At 40.3% G+C, this 19,939-nt stretch overlaps 1 long non-coding RNA gene across 1 annotated transcript; it reads right to left on the reverse strand.

Annotated features, from left to right (window-relative positions):
* Nucleotides 1-3,515: 3,515 nt before the first annotated feature.
* On the reverse strand, nt 3,516-19,728 carry LOC105828259. The gene is made up of 4 exons (XR_004963041.1): nt 17,437-19,728; nt 5,303-8,002; nt 3,869-4,135; nt 3,516-3,799 (listed from the first exon to the last, which is right to left on the reverse strand). It is a non-coding gene; the product is annotated as an uncharacterized LOC105828259 (long non-coding RNA).
* Between the last annotated feature and the right edge of the window lie 211 nt (nt 19,729-19,939).

The raw sequence follows: 19,939 nt of genomic DNA on the forward strand, positions 1-19,939 counted from the left end.
CAATCATCGTAAATAAAGTTTGTAAATAAACTTATTTAAAAAATTTAGATGACGGAAAAGTTTAATAGGAGTAAATATAAAATCTCAATTAAATTCAAGCGTTTTAAACGAATGATATTTGCTTTGATTTTTAAATTAATAAATTAATTACGAAAACAAATCTCTATGAGGAATGCGAGTCCTTTAAAAGGAGAGGATATCGGAACAAAAGGATCAACAGGTTTAGGCAAGGATTCTAAATGCACGCTTTATCGCTATCAAACAATTCTATTAGGAATCAATGCAATAATGAAAACTTCAAAGGAATTTTTATCCGATTCTTCGAAATTATCTTCACGGAAGGAATTTAAGATTAAGACAGTCAACATATACTGAGAAAAAAATTCGAATAAGATATTAGCAAGCAAATATTACTTGTGATGTTTTCTTCGATATTTATTGATTATTAAAAATTGTGAGTGTGATTGAGACATATACATTTTTGTGAAATATATTTAATTTTTACTATTAATTGGCCAGAAATAAAATTTTATTTAAATAATGAAAAGATTTACTTCAACAAAGTAAATTTACATTTTTCAAATAAGTTTTCAAGTATCTTTTTTTACTGTATAATTGTTACCTAAAAAAAGATCTCAAATCATGAAAAAGTCAGAACTGTGGTCTTATTGAATAAAATATGATTGCATTCAAAATATATGCATCATATTAAGAATAAGAGGCGCATTTATTTTTATGTATACTCACAGAATTGTTTTTCTTAATTAATAGTTAATAATTTAATCTTAAATTTTCTAAATTTTTTCACATTAAATTCACATTTAAAATACTTTATTTCACATTTTATAAAATACTTTTTTGTTTCCCATTTTTGATTGATCTCTTTTCACCGATAGACAAAATTGCAACTAGGCATTTTTTTGGTGTAGAAATATAATTTGCCTCGAAAAAAAAAGGCTTTTATAAATCGATACACGCGTTTCCGTTCGGAGGGGTGCGGAAAAGGGTGTATGGAAATTCTGAAAGTGTCAGTGATCGAGTAGTGGCGACGATCATGGTCGGGAAGCAAGAGGAGAAGAGTCGAAGATGCAAGTGGGGGAATGAAGACGAATGGAAGGGGGGCGAGAGCTTGTTGAGGTAGGGAAATCGAAGGAGAATAAAGGGGGCGAAGGACGAAGTTGGTGGGGAGACACCCGAGGGTGGGTCAGATTGAATTGCGAGAGGGTAGAGCAGTCGGGTCTACATGTTGTCGGACGTCTTGCTGATCGATAACCAACCTATTAACCCAGTGGCATAGCGCGCCTGCGCCAACTCGCGTTTGTAGGCGTCACGGCTACACTCCCGTGACGTCACGGGACTCGTCGCAATATCGATTGAAAAATCCGGGAAATGTCCCAGGACGTCGACGCGCTCCGTTCTGGGATTCTGGGCCGAGATCCGGGCGACAATGCCGAGAGAGAGAGAGAGAGAGAGAGAGAGAGAGAGAGAGAGAGAGAGAGAGAGAGAGAGAGAGAGAGAGAGAGAGAGAGAGAGAGAGAGAGAGAGAGAGAGAGAGAAAAGAGGGAGAGAAAATACGAGAGAAAGAAAGAGAGAAAGAGACCAGGACTCGACCGCGTAAATGTCAAGGGGTGTTTTTCGTTACACGTTCTACCCTCCAAATACAAACGTGCGTTTTTCCTCAAGGAAAAATTGCCAGCATTTATCATATATTTACATAATGTGTGTGCGCGAGTTGCGTGTGTGTATATACATATCTATGTATATGTAATGTAAATTTTTATTCATATTTCTCAAAAAAAGGAAACAATAGATAATTACATAATTAGAACCAGTGCATTTGATAAAATGATGGAGATGTTTCTTTTAACTGTAGAATGACAAAAATTTATTTGATGAACTCCACATTAATTACAAAAAATAGACGTGATTCCTTTTTATCTGGTCATAATATAATTTATTTTTATTTAATTTAAAATACTTTTACGCGATATCCCTCCTCCTAGACATTTTTGGAATTTTTGAAATTTCTTGCAATTTGTACAATTTCCACAACAATGCGTTTTATTTATTTCTGACATCAATTTAATATCTGGAAATTTGAACTTGGTTAATGTATTTAGTATAGTTATAAAAATAACATATTCTCTCCATATTAAACTACGTTCTCTCGTACGAAGATTTTCTGCAAGGCAAGAATTGCGGAGATATTGCAGGGGGTATAACTTTGCAATTGTGTTCTATGAAATATTGAAGAAAGATCTCTGCACGAGAGGTATTTAAGCGTTTCGCGCTTTGGCAGAGTTTCAAATACCAACACTATCTCTCAGCGATATTATGTGCAATTCCAGGGCGGTCGTATTTTATCATCTTTTAAAACTTACCTTCTATAAAGGCGCTATGTTTATCAAGTATGTAAAGAACCCTTTTCATATTTTACCAAGTATTTCGCGAAACTACAATGTGCACTGGTAAATACAAAATTCCATCGTAAATCTAAAATTATATTATTGATATTGTTTCATTTTAGTTAACTCATTATTTTATGATATCTTTGACATCAGTATCAAATTTGAAAACCACTGGATAGATGTCTTATTGTATTTTAATTCAGCATTTTTACAAACGACCATTGTTCCCGATTAATTTCGAGCTTTAAATTAAAAGAATTTATAGATATATAATTTAAAGTTATAAATGTATCTACAGATCTAAACTACAGTTATAAAATTGTAAATAATCAGTTAAGCATGATAAATACACATTTCAGTTAGGATGAAAAAGAATAGTGGGAATGATCGGATCGTGTTATCACGATCGTCTTAAAAATCGTTTTTAAAAATCACAAAGTAGGAGAACGAGCGACTACGGTATACCCGCAGATTTGCAGCGTAAACGCGCGTGCGTGTCAATCACTTATTTACTGTATACCGTAACGATCGCAACATGAATTATGTATGATCTCCCGCGCGTAGATACGTTCGCGAGCACAGCACACATGGCACGCGCATGAAACATATTACGCATACTCCGGTCTTTCTTTCTTCCCTAGACGCGCTGCGCACGCGATGCACGATTCTGCATTTGCTTTACGTTTCGCTTAAACTAATCAACTACATCGCTCGTCTGCTCGTGAATATACCTCACCCCATTAACTCTATCGATTGGTGCGAAACACACAACTGTTTATCGTTTGTTATCGTCATTAATTTCTCAGTCGGAATTATATAACACGCGAATCGTGCGAGCGTACGAACGCTTGATAGAAACATATATTTTATTAAAATTTATTTGTGTGATGTTTTCCTCGACTAACAAAATGTTCACAAAATGCAAATCGTAACACCGTTTGAATGAAATGGTAATACGTTTCGCTTTTCTTGTTACGGGAAAGTTAATTCTTTTTATTTTCTCATAATCTTACTATCAAAGAAATCAAGTTATTTGAGATAAATGTGAAAAGGTGTTTGTTCACATCGGTGATAAGAAGCAATAATAAATTAATTCATAAACAGACGTCTATTGAGATAATTTATGAAATAAGATCTATCTTAGTTTCTTTTAATATCCCATATCCAATTGATCCGAGAATACATTGTACGTCAGCTACTCTTACATTTTAACGTATGTATGTGTTATCTTTCTCGAAAAGATTTCCAATAATGTTCTTCATAACCAGTTGACGCTAGCGTAACTTCAACTTTCGACCGGAAATAAGAGTCGTCGCACACAGCCATTGTTCGCGCCACTTACAGTTTTATTTAGACCAGAATAATGGAAGAGCGGGGTTTCTTCAGTCAACCTGCCGTAAATAGATTATTCTTAACATTATCGCGTACCGTTTTGCTTTATGTACTTTCAATCGCGATACCTGAAAGACGTTACGAACGTCGTTAACCTTATTTGTAGCAGCGGTTTATTAAAATCCTTGGCGAGCGTCCGAAGTACCTTAATCGTTCGCTGGTTAACCTAATCCTCGTCGGTTGGCACAGTTTCACGGTCGATGTTCTGCGGTGGTATTTTATGACGGTGACAGTAAAACCGCACAATTCCGGTCCTTACCGCCGTAGCGCAATCGATAATGTGATTTGATTTGATGGCCGTGTTTCGTGGTGACGCGACTGTGGGGAGACGGAAACTGTCGCAACAAAATTAAAGGTTTCAAGTTAAAAGTTTTACGAACAACAATTGATAACCAAGGTATGTAATGAGATATTGATGTCCCATTAAAGTAGATAACAATGAATCAGAGTAGGTTTTAACCAAGAACTCTCCTAGGAATAATTTTTTATTATTATCACAAATATTTCAATTTTCTGTAATTGTTGAATCAGATGACAATGAACTAGAGTAGGCTTATATTTAAAACTTTTCCGCACGTTTACACTTTTGATTCTTATTAAAAATGTATACAATTTTTTTTCAATGCGCGAATTAAAAGAATTGCCGTACAATTATATACGATATGTAAACGGTGTAATGATGAAAGAACTTTTCTCCAACTTGTTTTTCAATAAATAATTAGTTTTTAGGAAAATTAGGACACACAAAATGTACAATGCGTCGCGCCAATTTCATTCCCGTGTCAAATATTTGTGTTTGCGACGTGGGTCATCGTATTTCCGAACATTGGTGGCGCGCCAAGGGAAGACGGCGCGGGGCGGTGCTCTCTCTCTCTCTCTCTCGGTCAGCGCGCGCTCAGAAAATTAATTCAATTAGACGGGGTAATGAAAATGTACGTCGGCGCGAGTGACCACGTTGCGGCTGCAGACCGGCAATTTTGCATGCCCGAACGTGCGTGCGCTACGCCACGGGAATGCAGACGCACTCCGTAATAATTACTATAACGCCGTGGATCGGGATTGCAGCGCGGAGAAGAGGCCGAGCGCGCGCGCGAGCGTGCGAGAGCGTGTACGGTAATTGCACGTGCTTTAATGGCGTGTATGCACTTGGCGCCGCGCGCGCGCACGGCATTATACCGTGCACGGTAATTCAGCATAAAGACCGGCGACACCTGCGGTATGACCTGTCAAACCGTTTTCACATGCCGACGTAAACGTCGTCACGCGAGGCGACGCGACGTTGCGAGACGAATGGGAACGCTAGGAATCGAGTTACATATCCCATGAGAAAACTGTCGAATAACGTTAATCTATACCGATTCGCCGATCTTCGTTTCCAAATACAGATTATTAGAATCACATTGGGATCCAAGCGCTGAACGACGTAGTGAATTTCCAATGGTAAAATTGGTAGACATCATTTTTAACGAGTATTCATTTTTCCACTGGAAAAAAATCGTTACCGTGCGATTCGCCCGTGCGATTCCGATCGCACTCGAAACTCTCGTTCTCGTTCAATTCACTCTTACGCGCGTGCAGCAAACTGAATCACAGATACGATACGCGGCTCTTCTGGCACGCGCGTTACGCAACCGCCGGCGACCGTCTCTCGACTTCGGAGAAGCGCGGTGAGAGATTAATCGATTTTCCGTATTCCCCGGCGCATTCTGACTTAGTTCTTTAAAAAAAAAAAAAAAAAAAATTGACGACATTCCCCATTGCTGTTAGGAAAGCGTCCTTATCGATGGCGATCGTCCTCCATTCCGGGATCGCAGTATTAGCGCGAGCTTCCGCGCGATATTTTCGGATGCCACCGAAAAGGCAAGGGCGCCGTGCCGAATCGCTATTGGCTTCGCCAGCCGCCGGGATGCCTCGTTGGTGTTTGCGATCGGGTTAAGAAGGATTGCCGCAAGAGCTTTCGGAGGCTGCTGCCAAAGCGCATTCGGAAGCTCAGGAGTGTAGGTGTGTCGCTCCCCGCCACCTCCCTCTCGGAATGTATTTTCGGCGAGCGTTTCGAACGGTGTGTGTGTGTGTCCTCCCTTTCTCTCGCAGAAACGAACAACCACGTTCGCGCGAGCTTACAATGCAGCTAATTGCAAATTAGAACGCGGCGGCCGGCAAACGGCGGCCGACGTTAATCATCGCGGGAAAGTTAGTTTGTCGCTAACAAAAGCGCGCCTCTCGGAGTTAAAGCCTAAACGACGGCCGTCGTCGGCCGAGAGACCGCAGTTGCACGCGCGGAAAATTTCAACAGTTCCTCGAGTGCTTAGCTGCCGGCCGTCGTCGTCGTCGTCGTCGTCGTCGTCGTCGCAGGTGAGCACGTGCTCGATGTGTATCGTCCGTGTACCGGAGCACCGATTGTGCCAACCGTTACGCAATTAGCGAGAGCACACACACACACACAGATTGCGGCAGCGCCGGTTGGCCGGCCGTCAAATCCCAACTGTTCTTCGCGATTCCGACAATGTTCTAGCTTATGGTGACGCTTCGCAAATAGGGACAGCCATACGTCAAACGTGACGATGATGCCACTTTATCCTACGGTCGATTCCACCTGGTGCGTCGATTAACTCATCGGGTCGTCTAGCGTTTTTTTTTTCTTTTGCGATTAGAAATCTCGAGGTGTACGAGGTAACACTTCTCGCGTTTCAAAACGTGACGGAATTTCCAAATATGAATGTTCAATTGGAAGATTTTTTTTTTTAGGAAAACAATTTTACATTATACCAAAATATTTTTCTTTATTATATTTACGTATTATTGTTTTTGTTTGTTATTGTTATTGTTTTGTGAAGAAATGCGTATTCTTTAATCTTTCACCGTTGCTCTTCAAAATGCGTTACGTTATCCCGTTCGTTTGATCAAACGGCATTGAATTATACGCGTTTGAAGTGTAATGTATACACGGCAGTTCGAGTCCCGCATGCGGGCCGAAAACAATAACGCGTGTACACTTATTCCGCCAAGTGAATAGCAAATGGTCGACGGCGTGTCGGAGCTGATCGTATGTGGCCGCGGTTGCGCAAGATTTACGGACATTTTGGCCGCGCCGGGTTTACAAGGATTTTGCCATGGATTGCGTAAGCGCCGTGTGACAGGCTTTATCGACGTTTTTCGTGGTACAAGCTCTGTGACAGTTTCGCCACGCTTTGCGCAAACGAAACCCGGTTTCCGACATGGAATTGTGCAACAGAAATTTCTATTCGGAATCACTAGGAATTTTTAGGAGAGGGACTCTGTTTATGTTTTCGCGTTACAATGGATCGAAATTACGAAAACTATACGGGCGCTCAAAGTTTCCTGCTCGCAAGTAAAAATGAACTTTGCCCATAAAATCAGATAATTTCTGACTGTTATTGAATCTTCCGAATGATGCGATTCAAGACGAGTCATCAGCGATGTATCAATAGAAACTCGAAGAATCCAAGGAGAATCGAAAAATACACTGAAACTTAATTTCTGTAAAAAGAAGACGGAATGTTTCGGACCGACGGATAAATGATATCGGTCTGCGCTAAGTCCGTAGCGTACTACAAATGACAAAATATTTGCTGGTACTGGGAAGAAAGGAAGCATTCCCGTAACCGTCTCTGATGGGACCAAACAACTTCGTTTAACCACCAACATCTACGTCTGACAGCACCAAAGGGAGGATGGATCAGTCTGGGTAGAGAGATTTACGTACTTTATATTTATTTAAAAACAAATGCTTTTAAACTCGATAACATATTATAAATACCTAAATTTGTAACATTACGTAAATATAAAGGAACGAATGTGATAACATTAAATAATTTTATATTACAAAGAGAGAAATTATCGAGAACATTATTATCAATTAGATTAAATCAAATTTTATAATAATTATAATATGTAAACTAAACTAACAATAATGACTATTTATCGTCATATTACTAATAAACATTAATGATCCAAATCAACATAATTACTCAAAGGATTCGGTCGTGTAACTAGAGAGTGTAAAGCATTACATAACAGGAAGGATACGGTGCCAACCGACCCTATTGTCTCTTACATTTCCTCGTCCACGCTTGGTCTTCGTGGCAAATTATCAATGTCACGTTGCGCGGTTGAGTACTCGGCTAAATCCATTTAGCACACGCCGCTTGTTGCACGAAGATTTCCCTTTTAACCAATGTCCTCTGCAAGGAAACAAACAGATTGTTCAAAGCAAACTGTTAATATTCCTTGGAACAATAAATGATAACGTTTCTTAGTATTCTAATTGATACCGAAACACCAAACACCAAACAAACAACTCTCTAATGCAGAATAATAACTTTATTATTAACGTTTATTAATATATGAAAATTGCATATTAAAATTGTCTTTTATTTTAAAAATATTACATTGCATGCACAAATTTCATTTAGCACAGGAGAAATGTGTGAAAAAATTATTTTGCGTAGGTTGTGAAAATTTTTGTTCCTTGCGAATGATTTAAAATAGGTAAATTTTTTTTTTTTTTTTTTTTGTAAAAGACATTTTTCTATCATCGGTATCTGAACGCGAAATTTCTCAATCTTTTGTTGGAACGCTGTACAGATTTTACGCGGCAGTTTAAACGCAATTTGGAAAGATTTAATTTTGCGGCGGAATGTAAATGACGTAGGAGGAAAGACGGATGGGATTTCGCAGTGGCGAGATATTGCGACAAAGATTGGGAGGGCGGTCCAATAGTTTTGCGCGCAAGAGGCTTTCGCAAAATCGGCACTCTCACTGAAGTTGCTACACCCGTCACTTTATTGTCAGCATCGTTGAACAATCATCGCCACTGTTCTTGTCGTCATCTTCGTTGCTGTCATCATCGTCATCGCTCTCTTGGCATCTTTAGAGTTTTTATTTTTTGCAAAAATGACGGTTGGAAAGGCACTTTATAACAATTTAATTTTAATTTTTAACTTTTGCAAGTCTATCGGGTACGATTATGTGGTTCGTTTTTTTTTTAAAGAAGAATAAGTCACATTTAGAGATAAGAAATAATAGATTACATTTTATCAATCCATTTTTATGGAATAAATACCTTTTTTTTGTTAAATTGATAACGTAAAAAAAAATAGAAATGCGGATGTAACCTTCGCGAAGCAAGAAACAAGACCTCGAAAATGTAACAACGTAAAATTAAGTAGCTCGACCTCCAATGTGTTTTACGCATCATTAATTATGTGTTTTTTTTCCCCGTTTATAAATTATTATGCAAATGGCAATGGATTTCAATTAAAAACTATTCAATAAAGATTCCTTCAAAGCAGCTGTCGTAGTGTTTCGGAGTTTTAAATCCGATATTTTAAAAAATTGAAGTTTGCATCTCATTAAAATACGGCAAAGCGTCGCCATTGCGCAATATTCATTCGGGACCGATCTTTTTATACGCGCGACGTCGTCGTAATTTCAGAGAAACGTTGCAATTACTCACCAGGGAGCCTGAACCGAGAGTGTTCCGAACATTTCCGATCCAATCCATCATTTCAATACACTCCATAACATATTTCGAAATTTTGATATATTGATTGTAGATTATCTTTGGAAACTCGATCAATTTTTCGGTCCCCACGAGGGGGAATCTGCTAATTACATTCGAATGTTCGAGTTTATAACCGTTAATCGTATCAATATTTGATTACCGCATACGTAAATACGTAGTTTTCATTTACATAATTACACAACAGCATGCTCGATCGGATCTCTCTGACGGCAAGTAAATCTTTATGAATGTGGGACAAAAGCGTATAAATCGAGAATTATTTCGAGTTAAGCCTGAAAATCGGGCCGCAAGCCTGAATAACGTAATGCACATAATAAATATTTTATAAGCGCTCTCTTTTCGTTTATTCGTCGCACGCCAGACGATAATTAGACCACCATGACCTAGTCTCAATTTTTATCATCGGCCGACTATACCTGGCCAGTGTGGAGGCTGGGCCGTGCATGACTATGCTGCAAATCAGGCTTAGTAGTGTGTCAAGGCGAGCGTACGTGTCCTCCTAGCGCCCGCGCGTGCGTGTTTGTACGATTGATAAGAAAAGGAGGCCCAATAGTCTCATCACGTGCCCGTCGTGCAAACGTTCGTTCGGGACGATGAAAAATTGTCCTAAAGATGTTATTCGAGAGAAGAGGGGAATGCCGTACTTCTTGGAAGAGGCGGACGAGCGAGATATTGAGAATGTAAATTCACGAGATTAAAAACTTAAAATAATGACTTAAGCCAGACGGAACACGAAGACCGTGCGCACAGAATATAATTCACTTCGAGCAGCTTACATACCTGACGATTTGACTCATTCTTGTTTGTTGCGATAAGTGCCGTATATTACATACCCACGTTTACATTTCGTATGATTGTACAGCGAGCTCCGACGTTATTGCACGTGATTTCTCTTGTAAACAAAATTTTGCACTCTAAGCGTTCCCGAGAAGCGGCGCGGCGGCAGCGGCCTCGGCGGCCGAACGCCGCGCCGCCCACCTTCTCCTTTTACCGGCTGCATTCGCAATTAAGCAAAAACCGCTGGAAATTGAATTCGTGCGAAAAGTAAACGAGAGGCGACCGCCTTCTTGGCGTCCCCCCCTCCCCCTCTCCGTCCTCATCTCTCGTTTAGCTATCCTTATCGGAAACTCTCACCGGCCGTGTACTTCCGCTTCTTGTCCGCCGCGGGCTTTTCAGCGAGCGAGGGACGGGACGCGCACTCGAGAACCAATTTACTGAGTAATAGAAACGCGCGAGAGAAGTACGGGATAGAGAAGATCGAGAGGATGCGGGTACAGATTTGAGCGGGGGAAGCTTCCAGGACCTCGTCCTGGAGGAGAAAATGCGATATCAAACGAGTCGCGTTCGAGGAAACGTTCGAGCCGGGGAAACACAGAGAAGGAGGAGGAGGAGGAGGAGGAGGAGAAGGATGGAAAAGACCGAAGGAAGGTGGAAGACCACCTGAGCGATCCCGGCGATTTGCGTCTTCTCTGTACACATTCCAACGGGATTCCAATTTGCCTTTGAGTGAATTTCAAACGTAAACGCGACTCACCGGTCTCGTGGTCTGATGACAGTTACCTTACGGTTTGCGGATTTTCGATTTTCGCAGATGCACGCGTGGCCGTCTCCGTTCGAGCGATCGTCAAACTAGTCCTCTCGTGTGTGTATGTGTGTGTGTGTGTGTGTGTGTGTGTGCTCGAGCTGCTCGAAGGATTCGCAGTTTCGCCTTCGTTCGAGCGCGTTAACTCGATACGCCAACACCGGGGTACCGTCTCGCGTTACGGTTCGTAATAATTGCGAATGCACGCATGCCATTCGCGCCAATTCGTGCAAATAACGCCTAACAAATATAACGTGATGCGAGCGATGAGGGCAGATCGTATTGACGCCCGTCGGGGCCCGTCTTCGTTTCGTTACCCGATTTCGTTACCTCGACGTCGTCTGCCACGGTCGCGAATTAGCACGAAGAGAGTCCCGGCAAAAATTGTTGCTCGTTGTCGCCGGCGGGCAAATATTTGCGGGAGCAACCGCGTTGAGCCGGCTCGTACGGGATCGCGTGTATCTTTTTTTTTTTTTTTCGTTTCTAAATTGCGCGGCACACTCCCGGCGATAGCCTACATTTGTACGCCGTGATACGCCGTACGATTTCTGTTGCGACCGCCTCTCGATCTTTGTGGGCACTCGTTCGGAAAATAACGGAATAGTTGTAAATGCTTAATTACATGTCCCTCGATGAATATATTGGAGTATTGTCACGCACGCTTGAAATTTTTATTATTAAAAAAAAAAAACTGTTAAAACACTAGAACTTAAGGGAGTTCCTCTGCTCAGGCCCGGCACAAGTGGTACAGAGATTCAAGTAAAGTCTTGGCTCGATATATTGACCCGTTTATCGTATTATTTTTTCTTAGCATTAACGAGCTCTTTATATTTGTTTGTTTTTTGTTAATACAACAATTTGAAATTCATGTTATATTACTAGCACACATTTACCACACTTACGTGCTGTATTACTTCGATTATTCTAAACTTTTTTTATCTTATCAATTATTTCACTCAAACGAGCAAGTGCATCGTTTTAAAAATTTAACAGTACTTTTCTGGACAGCTAAGATGTATCGTTGTAAAGTTTCACTAACATCTGTTCGTTACTTCTATGTTTAATACTACAATAAAAACTGAAAAATCCTGAAAATTCATCGATTCCCATAAGAGCCCATGTTAATAAAATATTTAATATCTAAATAACTAGCTATTAGTTCAGCTTTCTGAAATTTTGACGGTCAATTTTGTATATTACTAATTTGAACTTCTCTATAAAGTTTCATGAAAATTATTTTGATTTAGCAGCGGAACTCCCTTAAGTATTATTAAATTATATCTTAAGAAAAATAGTAACAAGAAAAATTCTCGGTAGGGAAAATGATTATAATAATCAATCTTTACCTTTAACTCTAATTGTAATTCATTTGTACACTGAAAAAAAAAATGTATTCAATAAGATATTCAATAAGATATGTTATTGCGGGCTGCCAATTACAGATATACTCAATACAATAATATATGCTATTGCAATATCAACATTGTACTTGCATTAACAGCAAATATTATTGTATTGAGTATTTTATGTAGTTGGCAGCCCGCAACCACATATGTTATTGGCTACATTACATTTTTTTCTATGTATGTTATACCATTATGCTCTCCCTCTCTTTCTCTTTTTCTCTCGTGAAAAAAATTAGACGTTTCTTTTCTAAAGTTCGCTTAATTTTCGCAGTACGCATCCCCGAGAATCGAGCGATGCGGCGGAAACACAGTTGCGCAGTATTTCGTATAACCCAGTTCAATCACGCGAATACACGTAACTGGCTTGGCTTCGTTAATTAACGAAAAGTCCCCTACGCGCGAGAGAGGTAACCATGCATCTTGGTGCGACGAATTAATTAGTTATCATCGTGACATCATGCAATTAATTCACCCCATACGTCGTGCGATCCACCGCCACGGCGTCGTTCAATACAGTCGCTGCATGTTACACAAGAAAAGTCATATATTTTGTTTCTGGCATTAACGACAGTCCGCCCCATGTCTCACGCTCTCTCTCTCTCTCGTCGCCCACGAGAGATTTACAGGCGGCATCGTTATCGCGGCAAATATGTTTCCATTTCTTCTTGCCGCTCGCCGTGCTTCCGCGAAGGCATAACGGCCACCTTTAAAGGGCACTAATGAGTTTGCACTCGGAGCGATAATTGCCAGCGGTGCCGCGCCGCGCCGCCGACCGTTCTGCTTCTTTTCGCTCATTGTTGCGACCGGTCGATAGCAAAACCCAAACAAACGAATGTCCCGGGTGCAAAATAACGAGACAACTCTGTTATGCTGTAAAGAAGTTGCCTCGTCCATCGTGCCATTGCCGATTTACCGCGAGATCGAAGGCGCTATTTACGGTCCACGATCGCAAACTCCTCGAAGAAATTTTGCCGATCTCGAAACTACGTGAGAAATTCCGCAGAGTACGGAGAAATAGCCACAAGTCTGAGAAACGCTGTTTCTATTTACGATACCTAATATTATAATTTAATAAATCGTTGCAAATTCGGTTTTATACATGCTTCTTATATATTGTTTTTATTGTTTTGAAGTCATTTATTTTTATTTATATAAGTTTGGAAGACTTCTTACTTTATAAACAGATTTTTTTAAATTCAATTTACGAAAGAAATTATTACTTGTATACATTGATAGTAAATATAATTTAATGACGCGTGCAGCAAGTGAAAACCATCTTTTTTTGTATTCAATAGTGTGTAAAGCTAATGTCTTTATCGTAAATTCTGATGAAAAGTAGTAAAACATGGATCGTAAAAGAAGAAAGCTGGCAGTACATTTATAGCTTGTAGACGTATTTAGTTCCTCAATCGTTTACATGGGTAATTATGTTTAATTTGAATTAATGCATTGCCTGAACTCTCTCTCTCTCTCTCTCTCTCTCTCTCTCTCTCTCTCCATCTTGTCGCCGCTATCACTCTAAGAAGTTATCGGTCTGCGTACAGGCAAACGGCTTCTTAAACGACTCCACGAGGCGGAAGGAAGCCGGGCATGGTTCGTTAATCTGCGTACACACCGCGCGATCCGCACTCCGTTCTATTCGGTAAACGAGAGTGAACGTTTTAAGAGGACCGACGAACTTCGTGGCCGCATCCGGGGTCGACCGAGGTCTTAATCCAAATAGCTTTTTTATCTTGTCAGATGTATTTTAATTCTACAGAAAGTTTTAAATCGACTCTCAAAAGATTTGCAGTCCTAAAACTGTAATCGCGTTGCTCCACCGATGATCCGTGTCTTTTGATTGTTAAACTCTCACTAATTGTTTTTTTACGCCTAAAAACATTAACGGCATTGCCTACGAAATATTGAATCTTGTTTTTTTTTTTTTTTTTGAGAAATATTTGAAATCTTTTTACGAGATGAAATACAAAATTTGGATTAAATTGCTAATTAGTACTTATTTCGCCTTTGTAGTGTAAAATCTGTATCATATATATTTGTACAGTACAGAGTAAAAATTGTATTACATTGAATTAAATTTACGCAATTATTTAGTTAGTAATTACTAATTTGATTAAATTAATTCAATTTTTGTAAAAACAATTCAGAAAATCTTATTGGTTGTGGCGTGAACGAAGCCTCGTCCGATTATTTCTTGTCTCACGTATCGTGCGGATTATCGGAAACTTATGTCCATTATCAAAGGAGGCCACCTGGCTCTTTCGGATTATCACGAGCGGTTTCTAGCATCGGCGGACGTGGTCGCTGAGCGGTCGCGCGGATATCATAATTTAGCGAGTCGGGGGCCACCGGTTAGTGAACAGCGAGTGAGTTCATAAATGTATGCGCGCGTGTTCACTGTTTATCGATAATTATACATTGAAATACGAAATTCGCCAATAATTTCGGTAACGATATTCGAAACAAACTAGTTTGCTAGATAATGAGCAACGTAATAATTATAAGGGACGTAGCTTATTAACCTTTAGCTACGACACGCCAAACTACCTACGTTTTCGCAATTTCTAATTAGCAAAGCAAAAATGCACCGCACGTATTGCGAGGTGATACCATTTTTATGTAACCGAACAGTTGAAAATCTCTTTTAATTGATTCCTAGAAATTATATTTTTTCTACTTATTGCATTTAAAACAATTCGTGAACACTTGACTGAACACTTGTCAAAGTACGATTTTTTGACATCAAATAGAGTGCTGATGTGTCAACTAATTTTGTATCGAACGATGATAAATTGTTTTAAACACTAAGCGATATAAAATTCTTTATTAAAATCGTAAACGATTAGAAAAAATAATAAGTTTGCGATACGGATCGTCTTTCTTAGCGATCTTGTCTCTTCTAGTGTACGAACCTTTCAGGCGCCGGAGGCGCTTAAAACTTGAAAAATATCACCTAAAACGGAAGTGTTAGACAAGCAAGCAAAGCAGGTCGCCACAGATCACATTTTAATGAGGGCCCGCGCCGCCGGGTGGGTTTGTTACTTTTTATCACCGTGCCCCCGACCCACTCCCCAAATAATTAGCATTTTAATGCATGTATCTGCTTATCTAAGCGCAATGGGGCGCTTAGTGAGTGTAGTTTTGCATGTTAATCTCTATGGGAAATTACATGCACCATCGCGCGAACGCTCGGAGGGGTGTAAGTAACTTGGACAAAGTCTTGATGGTGTTTCGGAATTGCCCAAAATTACGATCGCTCGCATTAAATTCACTTTGTCCCCTTTGTGCTCCGCGATGATTTTAAAACAGTGTGTTTTCGTAAACCTGCTAAACAAGACATTGCGGCATTCTCGTCTGCAGTAATGATACGTAATGTAAAAAAATATTTTAACATTTCAATTCTCTCGTATAGTTTGCGGAAACTGGTCTTAAAGGAAAGCTACCGACAGATTCGTTTACCCTCATTGAGAGGAAAACTTTATTATATGCATCAAATATACAGTAATTTTTTAATTAAAGATAATCATATTAATTGACGGGAGTCGCAGAGCTCCCTAAGTTCACTCGCCTAAGAGATCCTTTGAGCGAGCGTTTACCCGTGTTTATTCATCTCGATAAAATAATATTTTCCCGTCTCTCCGGGAGTTTCTCGCCAAGATATCGCGGAATCGCTCTTGGTATACACAAAATCCGCATCGTAGCCTTTGCATATTTAATCCTCGCGGAATGCTGCAATTATTACTTTTGGAGACTCTTGAGGGTGATGCCTATGTATGTGTGCGTGTGTGTGTGTGTGGTTAATGACGGTCGCCGATGAAGGCGCTGATTACAGACTTCGTCGAAGTAACTAACTCGGTTCGAATTAAGCTGATTAGAGAGCTTTAGCTCGACACGGCAGCGTGATAGCGACTATTAATGATTTTCGCTGTTTTTGTCGCGAGAAAGAGCGACATTTCATGGCGAACCCCTCTCGTTCGTCGATTATTTCGTCGGCTAGCGAAACGTGGGCGCAATGTGAATGCGGCAGCGCGACGAAATAATTTCCGATCGGCGCGGCCGGGAACTCAGCGGGGAATATTTCTCTCGCACGCGCGCGGCAGAAACGACGCGACGTCGCAAACGCTCGGGAGATTGCGGCGAATGTGTGCGCAAATAAAAGGAGACGAGGGCGAATTCACACGGCATCCGGGAAAATTCGAGTGGAGGCCAATAAGCGCGCAGGGCAAGAGAGAGAGGCGGAGTTGGATGTCGCCAGTCACCGCCGCCGTTCCAGTTGCATATTTACGAATTTGATTCCGAGACGCGATGTCGCGAGGTTCGGAGAGGAGTGAAATATCGCGCGGGGCGATATTTTTTTTTCCCTCTCTTCGAGGTATATAAACAACAATGGCACACACACGATGCACAGAAGTACATATCCTCGCACGTCCCGTAAATTTTCCGCCGTAAACGTAGCCGCCTCCGCTTTTTCATCTTCATATATTCGCAAATAATATTCCGAATTTAAACAGTCGGACTCGTTAAATTGCGTTAAACGTGCGACGAGATTACGCAGACCCCGAGATGTGCCGCGCGTCCAAATTCTCCCCAAGCTACGCTGCGTAAGGAGAATAGCGTAAAAAGCACGCCATTCGTCGGCGAATCGTGAAATGAGATATGACAAGCGCGACATATGTCACAGAGAGAGAAAGAAAGAGAATGCACACCGAGTACGAAGGCTGAGAAGAAGACGCCGGGAAGAAACGGGGTTACGTAAATGTTATCGCGTACGCGCGTTTAACTCTGTCGCGTGAGTGTTTATTCGCCGTTGCATTTATCGTGCGCTCGCGATCAACGTTATTACGTCAGATCTATCGACGATGTATACACGTACAGGGGTCAGGATTCGGTTGGCCGCATTAGGAAGCGAAGACGCGCCCGCGGGGGAGCCTTAGACGTCCGAACGTGAAAAAAATATTGGACCCCGAGCATATACAGGCCGGTTAACCGGCGATAAATCAACGTCAGGCCGGCCCGGTACTTTCTTACAGTACACTCGGCCGATTATTGCCGAGCTAAAGGCCGTTTCGGACGATATTTCACCGTTACATGACAAGCACTTACCTCCGCGAATTCTGTGCTAATACGTATCTCTCTCTGTCGGAACGAGATCAACTGCGGGAGGCGATAAATCCAATTAGATCGCGCGCATTCGCGTGGGGGCCCCCCTAACGCGTTCCTCTCCTCTTTCTTTCTCCACGAAGTTCCACTTTTGTTCGCGCTTCCGAATGAATAACGCGAAATCACCGTCCGACCGACCGCGTATCGTGTTAACTTATGCACTTGTTCCTCGCCGTGCGTGGGCGCAAAATGTCCGCGCGATAAAGGTCATATCGTTTCCGTAGGCACGGCAGTTTCCTCCCGTAGGACGCACTAGCACGTCGGGGAATTAATGACAGGTTGCTAATTACGTCAAACGACGTAATACCATGGCGACGGCGCACGTGTGTCGTCTCGCTTTCACGAGCGGACGAACGAGCGGGAGGCATTGAGCAACGTCTTCTTCAGCAAATCTACTTATAGATGTATACAGTGTTATTACCCGTACCTCGCTCGATTTGTAGCTTAGTTAGGATACGTTAATATCGCATCGTGTACTTACCCCTCAAGTTGAAACGGTGCGATTAAATTAATTACTGACAACGAGCGAAACTGTCGTAGTAATTAACGTTAACGAGCAATATCGGAAGCTTTTCCGGGAAACATTAATCTTAATTGCGTCATTAATAGGATCTATTAGGGTAAAACACGGGTATGATGGCCATAGTTTTTAAAATAGAAACCATACTTTTATTCTTATTGTTGTTTGAGTAACGTTTGGAAAATGACTTTATTGAAGCTTCATGAGAAAATGACTTATTGAACTTCAAAGCATGTAACGCTATCGATATCAAAGAGACAATATTTAATAAAAATTTTATATTATCAAAATATTGAAACATAAACATTGGCCATCTTTCATAACTATTAGAGAGAAGATGGGCATAGTATCATAGGACGGATTGGCCATATGTATTTTACATACTTGACATTTATAAAATTATAAAAAAAGCTTATGATTTTATATATTTAGTTTTAATGCCACATATTATCACATGTAATTATATTTTTAAACATTTTTAATATTAAATATTTATATAAGTTGAGCATCTATTTACCTCATTGCCAGTACTGAAAAAACATATTAAATTTAAAATATTAGGCGTGCAACTTAATTTTTGTCTTTTTTATAACATATGTACATAAATACTCTGAGAAGTCATGGGCCATTTTACTAAACTGTGAGAGAAAGATAGTCATAGTATTTATTAAAGAATAGACAAAGAAATAAAAGATATATTTACACATTATAATTTACATACCTTTGTTACATGTCTAACGTTAATTGTGATTTTGCTCAATTGTAATTTATTCGACATTGTGGCAATTTTTAATGAACGCGCGAAAAACTTTGCAGGCAGTCAAAAGTAAAAACATGATATAATATCTACAATACTGTTATTTTGAAAAGTATACGCACATAAACTACGCACGGTAAACATTGATTATCTTTGAAAATAAGTACAAAACACATTATTTAGCAATTATTGGAGAAATTGTAACCATTGACCATCTTCTCCGTATGGCCATCATAATTTACTTTATAGCTATAGAAATGAAATACCCATAACATTTGATCAAATACAGATATTAAGTGTGTGAAACTAGGAACGAGAGTATTATTTTTAATAAGAATTCGTAAAATTATTTACTGTTAAGACTTTGATGAAACATTGACAATGATTAAATTGAGTTATAATTATAGGTAGTTAAAATGTAATTAAAGGGATCTAATAGCTGGTTGAAAGCGTACGGAGCATAAAATTTTATTTCCAATTAGTTTCGATAATCTCCCAGCGAGCGAAATAGGATCGGAATAATTCCGTCGGAGGAACGACAATACATCTAACCGAGCGGAATTCCCCGCATTCGCGGGAATAATTCGCGCATTATGGCGCGTGTTGAGGTGCATAACGCGGATATGCAGGTGCAGCGTGCGCTTTCGCTTTTCGGCATATATCGGTCGGAAACAGACGCATCACGTGCGCCAGGATGACTCCCGGCATTTCTGAAATTATGCTAATCGGCCGCGCAGCAACGGCTGGCTTATCGGCGGTGACTGATACGGCATGCCGCAATTTGTACGCCCGTAACTGCGAAAGTACAATTCGCTGCCATCCGCGCGTGTACAGGTGGTACCCGTCGAATCGATAATCACGCTTCGGCATCGCTTGGCGATCAAGCCAAATTGACTGTTGAACGTTCCTGCCAATTTACTTTCGCGATATGTAAAATCTGTGTGTCGTTTGCAAACTTACATACATTTTTTTTCCTTTTATAATGTCATAAATTCTTTTTTGTATTTGCAACTTTTATACTTAATTTATTGATTTATTTGAGATTTCGATCTAATAGTATCTTATAATATGTTAAGTGACTTTCTTTTTTTCATTTCTAGAAAACTCGCTTGAACGCTTGATAATTCGCTTAAGTACGAGGTAAACGCTACTGCTCCGTTACTTTTCCT

Source organism: Monomorium pharaonis, chromosome 4, assembly GCF_013373865.1.
Source record: "Monomorium pharaonis isolate MP-MQ-018 chromosome 4, ASM1337386v2, whole genome shotgun sequence".
NCBI classification, from domain to species: Eukaryota; Metazoa; Arthropoda; class Insecta; order Hymenoptera; family Formicidae; genus Monomorium; species Monomorium pharaonis.